This window comes from Hyalella azteca, unplaced genomic scaffold, assembly GCF_000764305.2.
Source record: "Hyalella azteca isolate HAZT.00-mixed unplaced genomic scaffold, Hazt_2.0.2 contig17590, whole genome shotgun sequence".
NCBI classification, from domain to species: Eukaryota; Metazoa; Arthropoda; class Malacostraca; order Amphipoda; family Hyalellidae; genus Hyalella; species Hyalella azteca.
The window spans coordinates 274,190-286,269 of NW_025947367.1; the positions used below are offsets into that span (position 1 = coordinate 274,190).

General features: G+C 36.9%; 1 long non-coding RNA gene across 1 annotated transcript; it reads right to left on the reverse strand.

Moving 5' to 3' along the window:
* Positions 1-17: 17 nt before the first annotated feature.
* On the reverse strand, positions 18-5,725 carry LOC108668441. Its single transcript, XR_001930601.2, has 3 exons — positions 5,636-5,725; positions 581-701; positions 18-229 (listed from the first exon to the last, which is right to left on the reverse strand). It is a non-coding gene; the product is annotated as an uncharacterized LOC108668441 (long non-coding RNA).
* Between the last annotated feature and the right edge of the window lie 6,355 nt (positions 5,726-12,080).

Here is a 12,080-nt window from a genome sequence, read left to right on the forward strand (position 1 = left end):
TTGTTGCTGATGCTGTTGTTGTTGCTGCTGCTGCTGTTGGTGTTGTTGATGCAGATGAATTTGTCGTTGTTGCTGCTGATGATGTGGAGTTGACTGTGCGTGTCCTTGCTGTACTTGCCCTTGGATCTGCAGCTGCTGCTGGTCAGGGATGGTGTCGGTGAGAGCCCTCTGCTCCGCCATGATGCAACCAGTGAAATAAACAAAATTCAACTCCTCAGTGGGTTGTCACCTGCACACATACATCCATATGACTTTGTAGCATCCCATCATCAATGTAGTGTATATATTGACATTTTGTGTCAACAAATGTCTCATAAAGAAGAAAAAAACAGGGTGAACAATATTAGAAAAGAAACTATTGCAGAAGAAGTTGATCATTCAAACAAAAAATAAATTCTAGTCTAAAAAACTAATATAAAAAACATATCGTTTAGTGTCATATTATGTATTTTAGTGTCATATTATTATATGTATGTGTATCTAAATTTGGAGAGCAAATAGAAGCAGTTTTGTAGAAAACTTATTATGCTACCAGTACAAAAAATCTAGAGAAATTTGAAACAAAAGCAAATCAACTTACTCAGTATCCATTAGAGGAAGCTCTTCACCCTCAGATCCACTGTAAAACATCATCTCTTCCATGACATTTCAAGTGCTGAGACAACACTACAGATATGACTGCCAGCACATTCATAAATGCCCTGAAAAAAGTAAAAAAAGGTCAGAAAAAATGTCAAATTGAAATAGTGTTTTTAGTAACAACTCTTGTACATAGTTCTGAGGGAAACTTTGAACTATTATGTATCACTTCATTACAACCTCCTTAGAATTTACCCTGGATGCCAAAAAAATGAAGCCTGCTACCATATATATTTTGACTGGTGACAAGAATTTGCCAGGTTGTGAAGCTGGAATCTATTCCTATTGTCACAGTACATTTGGGGAAAAATCAACAACCACACATAAAGCCCATCTTTTTTATAATGGATTGCAAGGGAGCTCGATTGCTGTGAATTGTCCTCATTGCATAGATTAGCCACCACTGTCTATTTTGCTTCAGCATTTGAATGAGCTGAGTGGAAAAAAGCATAGATGCACAATCATTCCATCAATTAATTGACAGCCTATATATATCTAGATGCCAGAAATTATCAGCATTAACAATGTTGATTATGAATAACTATCTATTGAGAAGCACACTTTATGTATCCACTGTCTGCAAAGATTGGAGAGGTGAAACTTTTAGTGTAATATTCTGGCTTTAAAGACACATTTTAAGTAAATTTGAAGCTCAGAAAATAAGTTTTATTACAATCAGAAAAAAGCTTGACAATTCATTTAATGCCAATCTTTAGGTTCCCAAAAATTATAAAGAATCACCAGACAAAGTTTGCACAGTAGATATTTTTCACACCTGTGTCTACCACTATTGTACATTGCCATCTCTGCGCCAATCAGTGTCTTTAAGGGAATTAATTTGCATCCCATCCCAGTACCAAATTGAACCTAACTACAGACACAGGCCTGAAAACTAGATATTTACCTTAGTTACAGGAAATATGACTTTATATCTGAAATTTTATGTTCATTGCAGACAAGTATCTTCAAAAACATGAACAATATCTATTTATATTATTACATACAGTATTATAGATAAGTTACTATATCTGTAATCTAGAAAAATGAAGTATCACAAATTCACAATCACACATTGATGTTGCAGCTCATCCATGCAGCAACAATTTTTATCTCTTTGATTCACCAACCCTGAAGATATTGTTGTCGCTCCAATTAGAAAAGCATTCAAAAATAGACTAGACAAAGCCATGCAGAAGTATGTGTTTAGTCTTGAAATGCCTAGTACCCTAGAGAACAAGTGAAAGTCTAGAAATGATTTTAAACCTACTGTCTGTTGAAAAGATTTGATAAAAAAGCCAGTCTTTTAGATCTGTAAACTAGTCAAAAAAAGTACAGGAACTGGCAATAGGCCTATTCTTCAATACATTGATACAATACTATACCGTCAAACAGAGAAACGTGCATGGGACTTTGTAAATAACAAGTTTGTGGGTCATAAATGGCTTTTCACGGCCAAGATATCACAATATGGAATTCACAGCTTGAAGCAATGGAATCATGGCTGGCAAACCCTAGAAGCCATGGCTCAAAAAATCCAGTCGCAGCTTGCCAAGTAGATATATTCCATGCCTGGTGTAAGGGATATACTATCAAAGTTGTTAGCATTTTCTCATAGAAAATTACCCAGCGACAGATCTTGGCAATGGCTGGCAACGCTTTGGACTAAAAATCCATATATTGGCAATGCTGCTTGCACCCTCCGCACCCTGGAGTACCAACAAATGAGGTAATAAATGACGGTTTCGAGCATTTTTTGTTAATAACTTCTTAACATGAAACATAATTTCATAAACAAGTTTGGGCTCATTTTAAAAGTCTTTGCGATGGCTATCAAATGGCATCTCTAAAAAAATTCCATATGTTATTTGTAAGGGTTCAGATGCACAATAAAAGCCTCCTGAACTAACCCTGGGAATGGGTTAATAAGGCACACTTGAAATAAAACTTAATTTTAAAACATTTGAAGCATGCAGAGTGTACTCCTCCATTACTAACAGTACTCTGAAGTCCTCCTCTTCCTTTGTAGGTGATGTAGATCATTAGATGTAGAATAAATGATATTTTCTGTGATTTTTACATGTTTTTCCTTTATTAATATATTACTTTATCCACACATTACCATATTAATGAGGTGATATTACCATGATACCATATCCATGGACATGCCATTGAGCATTGACAACAACCTTGTCTACTTCAAGCTTCATATCAGCAGCCATGTAGCCTTTTTTCTGTAGCTAAGCTTACAGGATGGCTTGTAATTTTGCACCATTTGAATTGTGTCAAGTGAATACCGGTACACTATAACAAAAAAAAAAAAGATTGTAAATAAAAACATACCTGAAACAGAAATGAACATTTTACTGACAACCATCACATTTTTTGAGAAAAAATCATTGATTGGGTTAATTACTTTTTATTCTATGTTGCCCAGTGAACAATTCTATCGATGACATCCTACGCAAAATTTTGTGATGACCAATGATGAATGATGCATTATTTTATTGTTATGTAGAATTTAATGTAATCAAAATTCATTGTTGTTAATTGACTTTTTTTTGTTAACGGAAGCCTTTGCTAACCAAGGTTCTCCTGTAAATGCGTTTTTAGGGGTGTCCCTTTTTACCCCATTGTGCGGAAATGGCCGCTATTTATTTTTGAAATGAGATCTGTATATTCCAACAATCAAGTTTTTAAACCAACACATATGTGCAACTTTTATGAAAGCAAAATTTTTCAACAGGGCAAATATTTTTTTTGCTACAGACCTTAGCAGAGGTACTTTTCCAAAATCTCACTTTTCACCCTTTATTCAGGGATTTTTTAGAGGTAGTAAATGTATGATTTCTCAACTTGCTTTAAGCTACATAGATAGGAATGGTTCTGTGGTTAGAGTTCAGGGACCAGAACTGGAGCAGCAAGTGCAAGTTGAGGGTTCAATACCAGCAGCCAGCTGTATAAACTAGTTGACTTGTAGTTGTAGCTTGTAGGTACCGTAAAATGGGGTTACTTTGACTGGCGGGGTAACTTTGACCACTTTTAATTTTTTTAACAAAAACCCTCACAACTCAAAAACTATTTGACATAGAAAAATTTTGTCAATGGCCATCAAAGGCCTAATACTGAGGCTACGTAACACAATAGAAAGATTTAAAAAGTTTGCATATCTAATAGGGTAAAAAATTAATAATGTGACTCATGAAAAAGAGCTGTTATTTAAAGCCTGTCGGAGTACCCCCTTCAATTTTTTTATTTTTTGGTAAAATAACTCCAGGTTTTGATGCTTTGTAGTAGAACTCTTCTAGTTACATATGCAAATGACAAATTTTAGTTAAGTGGCATAGTTTGCAAATGGGGGGTGCCACCCCCAAATGGGGGAACTTTGACCACCTAATGTCAGCCCTGATGGGCCCAATGGGGTAACATAGACCGGCTTGGAAATTAAGTTAAAATTACCATAGGTACCTATATAACATATTTTATGTTTGATACACCTATTAATGTTTTTTCTTTATGTTTCAGACTCTACAGAGTCTTATAGGGTAAACGCGGTATATTCCGACACATTAAGGACGCATCGAGAAATGAAAAACTATAAAAAAAACAGTATGCGTTACGTAAGTTCTGTTGCCTTCACATGACTCTCAAAACACTTCACTACGCGTATGCATAAACTGAATTTTAATTATAAAGAAAAATTTTGTGTACTGATTGCATTTATTGAGTTCTTCAAGTGCGATTTAAACCTTCAATAGGCAAAATTTGCAATAATTTAATATAAATATATTGTATAATACTTCTTACTTTCTTGAAATGGTTTCTGAAACTTTAATTTCTGGATATTTCAATGCTTGCCCGCTAAAGGGTTAAATAAATATGGCAACATTTTGTGACGTTTCATTGTTGCTGGCGTGTAGTATGGTGTTTTGCAAGTCACGTAAAGCCAACATAACTCTAGTAATGCATACGGTTATTTTTTAGTTTTTCATTTCCCAATGCGTCCTTAATGTGTCAGAATATACCACGTTTACTCTGACATGGATATTTTCTTCTAATTAACATTTATATTATTATTTAAACTAGATTATTTTTAAAGAGATAAAGCATAATAAAAAAGATAGGGTGGGGATAAAGGGATTAAAAAATTCCAGGAATTATCAATGCTAGGCAATCAGGGCAAACTACTGGTACTGATCAGCATTGGCATTGACAGCAATTATTGTTAAGAAAAAGACCACAAAACAAAGTATCCAACAAAAGAGGGCTCACGTGTTTGGACCCACGTCTCACAAAGGCAGACCACGTCTGGCTTCTCCTTGTAAAGATACAACTTAAACTCAGTGAGTTTCCCATATAGCCCATGACAATTGAGTTGCACTATTTCTAGCCCTAATTCTCTCCTAGGATGTCGGTGCAGATTCTGTGATTTTATTGTAAAACTCATTGTGATTGTTTTCTTGTACTCCTTGTCTTGTCTTGCCACGACCTTATGGTGAGTGAAGCTAGAGTATAGACCTGTATTTTTCACGTTTCAATTCAAGTTTAACTTATCTAGTAAAAAAATGGCATCCTTTTGACAAAAAAGTGGTCAAAGTTACCCCATTTTACAGTACTCAATACTCAGAATTTCAGAAAGCACACATTATGATGATACAGAAATGAACAGATAAAAAATTGAAACTAAAAATCACCCCTGTCAATCGTTAGCAAAATATATTATAATGAAATTAGAAGATGCATTATGAATAGGTAAATCAAGATCCATATAAATTAAAAAATATTCTGATATATTCTACTGTACAAAATTCCTATATTTGTTTTAGATTTGTTGTTAGCTAAATTGCGACATGTACCAGATGTAATCACCCATGGGCCATTGTAACGTAGATCAGAGATTTTTCAAAGTTAAACGCGCAATGACATGAAAAACCAGAATAAATACATGACATTCGTCTAAATATACAACATTCTGTTGAAATATACTACAAACACATACCTTGAAACACGCAGAACTTAATAAATCTTTAAAATATTATTGAGTCAACGCACGCCATATTAGATCTCGATCAACTAAACTGCTGTTATACGTATACCAATGTCGTAAACACAGGCTTCACAAGATACCGCCAAACAAGAAAATTTGCTCGATTGTTGATAAAAATGTAATATATCTATTGAAAAGACCGAAAAATGATATAATTTGAACATAGATTTGAAATCATGGCAAAAACATTCGCTTTGCGTTATATGATTCATTTATAAACATTGACTTCTCATTTAACCCTTTATGGACCACATTTTTTAAAGCAAGCAAAAAATTTTTTTTTTTCGGTAGTTTCTTGTTAAGGGGATCGACCTGGCATTTTGAAAACTTCTACAGTTATTATCCGATTGTCATGAAACTTCACATACATACGTAAAATGTAAAAATAAAAACATTTTGCTCCTATGAATTTTTCGAAAAAATTGATAGAAAACGTGAAATTCATAGAAAACGGCTAAAAAGGGGTACTTCAGAGTACTTCAGAAAATCTATNAGCTGTTCACGACAGCCATATCAAGCATGTGGAAGATCAATCTCATGTAGTACTTTTTAGATCTGAAACTCATTCTATAGTATGACATCATCTGGTCATGAAGGTCGACTCCACCCATGTGCTTATTGTAGGTCGATACGATGTTTGGGATTGAGATATTTGTATACTCTCGTTTTTTCTTGTCTAATCTCCTGGCTTCAGTTACAGCAGTGGTTCCCAAAGTGGGCGATATCGCCCCCCTAGGGGCGGTCGAAAGATTTTGGGGGCGGTAAAGAAGGAAAGGACAATAGGGGGGCGATAGGGGGGCGGCAGTCCGAAGTCGAAGTTCGAACGTTTGTTTGACGATTTGTACACAACACGTGCAGCACATGACTCCAAGCGATGGTTTTTTCACCCAGATCTGTTTTTAGCGCATTTTCTCATTTATGAAAAAAAGGCACTATTGTGCTCGCCATGTCCGTCCGTCTGTCTGTCCGCCTGTCTGTCTGTCCGCCTGTCTGTCCGTCCGTGACTTCACGTTTTCGTCGACGAGAAAATGCGCTCTCTGTCACTTACTGCAGTGAGTACTGAGTTATATTTTTAAACCTCTCCTGGGTTTACGTCTCCGACAAATTAACGGCCGGACTCGCAGCCGGTCTCACGGCCAATTTCCAAATTCAATTATCAAGAAATACCTCTCAAACTAATGAACTTAACTCGATGAAACTTGGTACACGTATTCATTAGGACCTAACGGTAATGTAAAGCTCGTGACAATTTTTTAAATTTTGCCTTCAATTGTTTTTGCCATAGTTATATGGCAATACGGGCCGAAATTCACAGTGATCAAGGCATTTCTTCCCAACTACTGAACAGATTCGAACGAAATTTTGAATTTACAGTCCTAACTGCCGAACGGTGATGTTTAGCTCGTGAACATTTTTTCAATTGTGCCTGCGTTCTCGAGTTTCATTCGTAATTTAAACAGCTATACGTGCTTAAATTCGCAGAAATCAAGAAATTTTTTCCAAACTACTGAAAAGATTTAAACTAAATTTAGCATTTTAATACCTAACCTCGGCAACGGTGATGTTTAGCTCGTTACAATTTTTTCTTTTCGCCTTCGTTCGCGAGTTATACGGCTATACATATACGCCTATACGTAAACGGCTCTTTTTTAAACCGGCCGCTAGAAAAGCCGGTCGTTCCTCCTATATCTGTATAACTTGCTAACGAAAGAAAATAAGGAAGTGTGAAATTAAGAATGACGGTGAAATGAAAAAAAAATCTCGCAAACGAAGGTAAAATCAAAAATTTTTGTAATCTAAAAAACACCATTTGGTAGTTAGGAATGCATATTCAAAATTTCGTTCAAATCTGTTCGGTAGTTTCGAAGAAATTCTTTGATCACTGCGAATTTCGGCCTGTATCGCAATATAACTCACGAATGAAGGTAATATTTAAAAAATTTTCGCATGCTAAACATCACCGTTAAGTTCTGATGAATACATGTTCCAAGTTTCATTGAGCTGCTTTCATTAGTTTGGAGATATTACTTGATAATTGAATTTGGAGATTGGTCGTGACATGGTTGAACTATATACTACTACTAGTTCAACCATGGGTCGTGAGACCGGCCACGAGTCCGGTAAATTTGCCCGAGACGTCGTAGGTTTCTAGTAAAACAGCTGAAAAACATATTGGTTAACTAAAAGGGGTTCAATTTGTGAAATACGCATTTGTGTTAAACCTTTATCTTTTGAAATTACAGCGTCCTAAATTTTATAGAAAATGGCGCATGATTTTATTTGTGTCTGTGGGGGGCGCTAGAAATTTACTAAAGAGCCAGAGGGGGCGCCAGCCTGAAAAAGTTTGGGAACCACTGAGTTACAGGATGCGATGTCACAAAACTGGACAATAGACAAACAGACCGGCTGTCATTCCATTTTACAGCAGTGATGGCACTACTTCCTGCTTGTGTTTCGTGCTCATCAAAGGCACCACGATTGAGTTTTCGTAGCTGCTTGTCGTCTATGAATTTCAATCCAGCCAATCTGCGTTCCTGTACGGTACCACATGCCCAAATCTTCCTAGTGGCAAGGTGCTCTACTAATTTCACCGATGAAAACCAGTTGTCAAAATAGAGTTTATAATGTCTTCCGTCAGGAATGCACTGGGCAAGCTGAAGAACAAGTTTGCGCTTGCACCAAGGTCAGGAATTCCGGAGCGTGCAACCGGAAGAATTTTGCCAACGTAGGGAATGAAGTCGTACACCATACCAGAGCTACCAGCTAAGACGAAAATCTTATAGCCCCATTTTGATGGTTTTTTGGGAATGTATTGCTTCAGTGAAGAAGCTCCTTTGAAGGGAACCATTTGTTCGTCCACAGCTAGATGTTCTTCCATTGGTATTTTTTTTTAATTTTTCGCGTAATGCATTCAAAAGAAATCTCACCTTCGCTAGCTTGTCCGTTGAATCCAAAGTGTCATTGTCTACAAGATGAAGATTGGCTTTGATATCTTCCCACCTTTTGCGAGACATTACGGAAGATATCTTTTCATTCAAGGAATATTTTGCCCAATGAAGCCGTGTATGCATCATCCTGGTAATAGACATTTGCATGCTTATCCCCATCCACTGCGATAATTCTAATGGGGTAAGGTTGAGGGGCTTTGAAGGATTTTTTTGCATAGCGTACAAGTTGGTTTGGTAGCAAATTTCTTCAATAACATCATCGGAAATGAAGGATTTGAAAAGAGTCAGAGGAGCTTCCAGAACTGTGTCAACATCAGGAGCATGAGAAAATGGAGGAATGTCGTAAGATGAGCGACGATTTTCAATTTTATTCCAAAATATTCTCGTTGGCGCCTTTCTATTACGTTGTTGAGAGTTTTCCCCGCCTTCTATACTGTTAATTTCAATCAAGAGCGATTCGTTTTCTTCTTCAAACTCACTATCTGAACTTGTTTCTAGCGTTATTGTGAACTGTGGGTCCAAAATATCCTCTTGCTCCTCTGAGTCTTCTTCAGGTTCACTGGAGTATGAGGTAGCCAGATGTTGTTCACATCGACTAGCAGGTTTTCTTGAAGAAAAAAAGGTTTTTGTACTGAAGCCCGCAAAGGATTCTGAAAAACAAAAAATATGATGAGCNGCTCGTAGAAATGGAATCACGGCTGGCAAATCCATAAAACCATGGCTCGAAAAATTCAGTCGCGGCTCGCCAAGTAGATATATTCCATACTAGCTTACATTGATGTCTTTTGAGGATCTTCATCAGCCATCTTGACCTTACATTGGCGTGCCGTCGCATTCACCGTGGTCTGGAAGGTGCGGCGTGAGCCAGGTCTCTGGTCTCATACACTGTCATACAGTGAAATTTAGTTGTCAGAATCTTAAAGACTTTTGCTGAAGTTATTGACCAATTTATTAAACTTTACAACAACTGGCAAGCTAAAATAATAGGCGATTTATGATTTTAAACTACTGCCAACTAGTGAGACTTATCTGCCGCATAATCCGTGATAAACTTATGACGACTGCTGTCTGCCAACTAGTAGTGAGACCTGAGAGTCCAACACCGGCAACACGATACAACTGCCAACTAGCGAGACTTGACACAACGACTGCCAACCAGTGATACAAGACCTGAGACAATAAAATTATGATTCAACAGTGCAATACAAGCGGATGTAAAATGTTAAGCTCAGGGACAACGCAACCATCATATGTATTGAAGCTTGCAAAAATAATCGGACAGATTACACCAGTTTTTTTCACTTAGAAGTTAGAACTAAACTTTCTTAAGGAAATTTTTTTCATGTGATATTTTTATTTTGGAATAGAATAGAAGTGTTGGCACTGAAGAAATAGGCCCATCGCCTGTGGCCTGTTGCCAATTCTTGAATTTTTCATGACTTGATAAACAAGGGATCCGGCCTTTGGAACCCAATCTTTCCATAACTGACAATTGATTGAGATAGCTGCTGGAATTGTTGCCTGGTCTGTAATTTGCTAAGCATTTTAAGACTGAACATATGCTCCTGCATAGCTTAGTCTAGTCTATTCTTGAAGGCGTTCATACTCGGAGCATCAACGATGCTATCAGGGAGGCTGTTCCACATGTCGGTGACTCAAAGCCAGAAGAAATGTTGCATGGATGTGTTACAACGCAGTTTTTTAGTTTATAGCCGTGGCCCCTGGTGTTTGTTCTTGTTACAAATTCTAGTAATCCTTCTGGGACCTTGTATAAGCCATGAGTATACTTGTATGCTTTAATGAGTTCCCCACGCAGACGTCAATAACTGAGGATTGGAAGCTTCATAATCTTTAACCTTTCCTCATAGGACTTGCCTTTCAAGCCCGGAATTATCCTTGTTGCCGTCTTTGAACACTCTCTATTAAATTTTTGTCCTTGTCAAGTTTTGGTGACCACATGACGTTTCCAAACTCTAGGTTTGGGCGCACGACAGCAGCAAACAACTGTTTCATTGCTTCTGCATCTAGGAACTTGAAAGAGCATCTGATCAGAGTCATCAGACCAAGTCATTTATTGGCTTTATTAACTTGACCTTCAATATGCTTAGAAAATTTCAGCTCATTGTCAATATTAACTCCTAAATCTTTTTCCATTATCAACTTTGACATCATCACTATGTCGTTGCAACAGTGTTCTTCTCAATTGGTTTGTATGATTGAGATAGGGCTAGCTGAAGGATTTACGCAAATTTTTATTGGCCAAAGCAGCAGCATTAAAACAGCTTAAAACCATTCACTCAACCAGTTGATACTATCTATTAACACATTGACTGCAATGTGCGCCATATATGGTACACGCATGCATGTCCGAAACTGTGATGTGCGCCATATATGGCGCACGCTTAAAAAATTCAACTTTTTAGAAAAGCTCATTGAAATATCAGCCAGATCATCAACATGTGAAAAATATGATAGAGAATTGACAATAATGCTTTTGTAAACCTATAATCTAGCCTGAAATAAGAAGTAGGTACAAAAAATAAAAAGTATTGAATAAAGGGTGTTATCCTATTCCAATATGATGAAACATATTTTTTCAGTATTGGTATGGATTATAGAAGTCGAAGAATAGGTACCTACTAGACATCCAAAAGTTGCCTAAACTCACACAAAATGCCACTGGAAAAAGCAAGATACATGGTGAAATGGATTCCCAGCACTACCGGTAGGATAGCAATTAGTAGTTACTCTTCTAGCTTTCCATCTCACTTCAGCACTAACTTCCTCTTTTGCAATTATATTTCAGTAGAACACAGAGCAGTAGCTCGTTATGAAGTTGAGATCCTCAGCTTCAAATAATTTAGCACTGGAATGCAGACATCTAAATAATTGTGATTTGGTCATAGAAACATTTCTTTGTGTGTCTGACCTATTACTAGTGACAATACATTTAGTCATCTTCAACGACTTCATCAACTTTTTATTGACTATAAAACTGATCACCAAGCACCCAGGCATTTGCTACAGCAGTTTTTGGCGACAACTTGAACAGTTGTCGGTACCACTTCATGCTTTGTCTCAGTGCAGTTTTGTAAGACATCATCTAATTGAATTATAAACTTCCTATTTGCAGCATTTTATCCCAGAATGATTAGTAGTTTGAGTATTGCAGTTACATTCTGATTCCATTTGCCCATAAACAATGTTTTTTTTCAAGCATCAATACTGATGTGATGCAAATTTTTATTGTAGTTGCCATGTACCTCATATGGCACATGTTGCCTATAAAGATAAAAGTTTCCATTCCAGGCAATGTGCACCAATAGAGGCTCATGGTTTTTATGTAAGAAGTTTGTAGAACTCACTTAGACAAGAGCAGAGCACTAGCTCCCATCTTGCTGTCATATCTGTAACTAAAGTTATTCAAGTTTGAATGAGTCGCATCACTG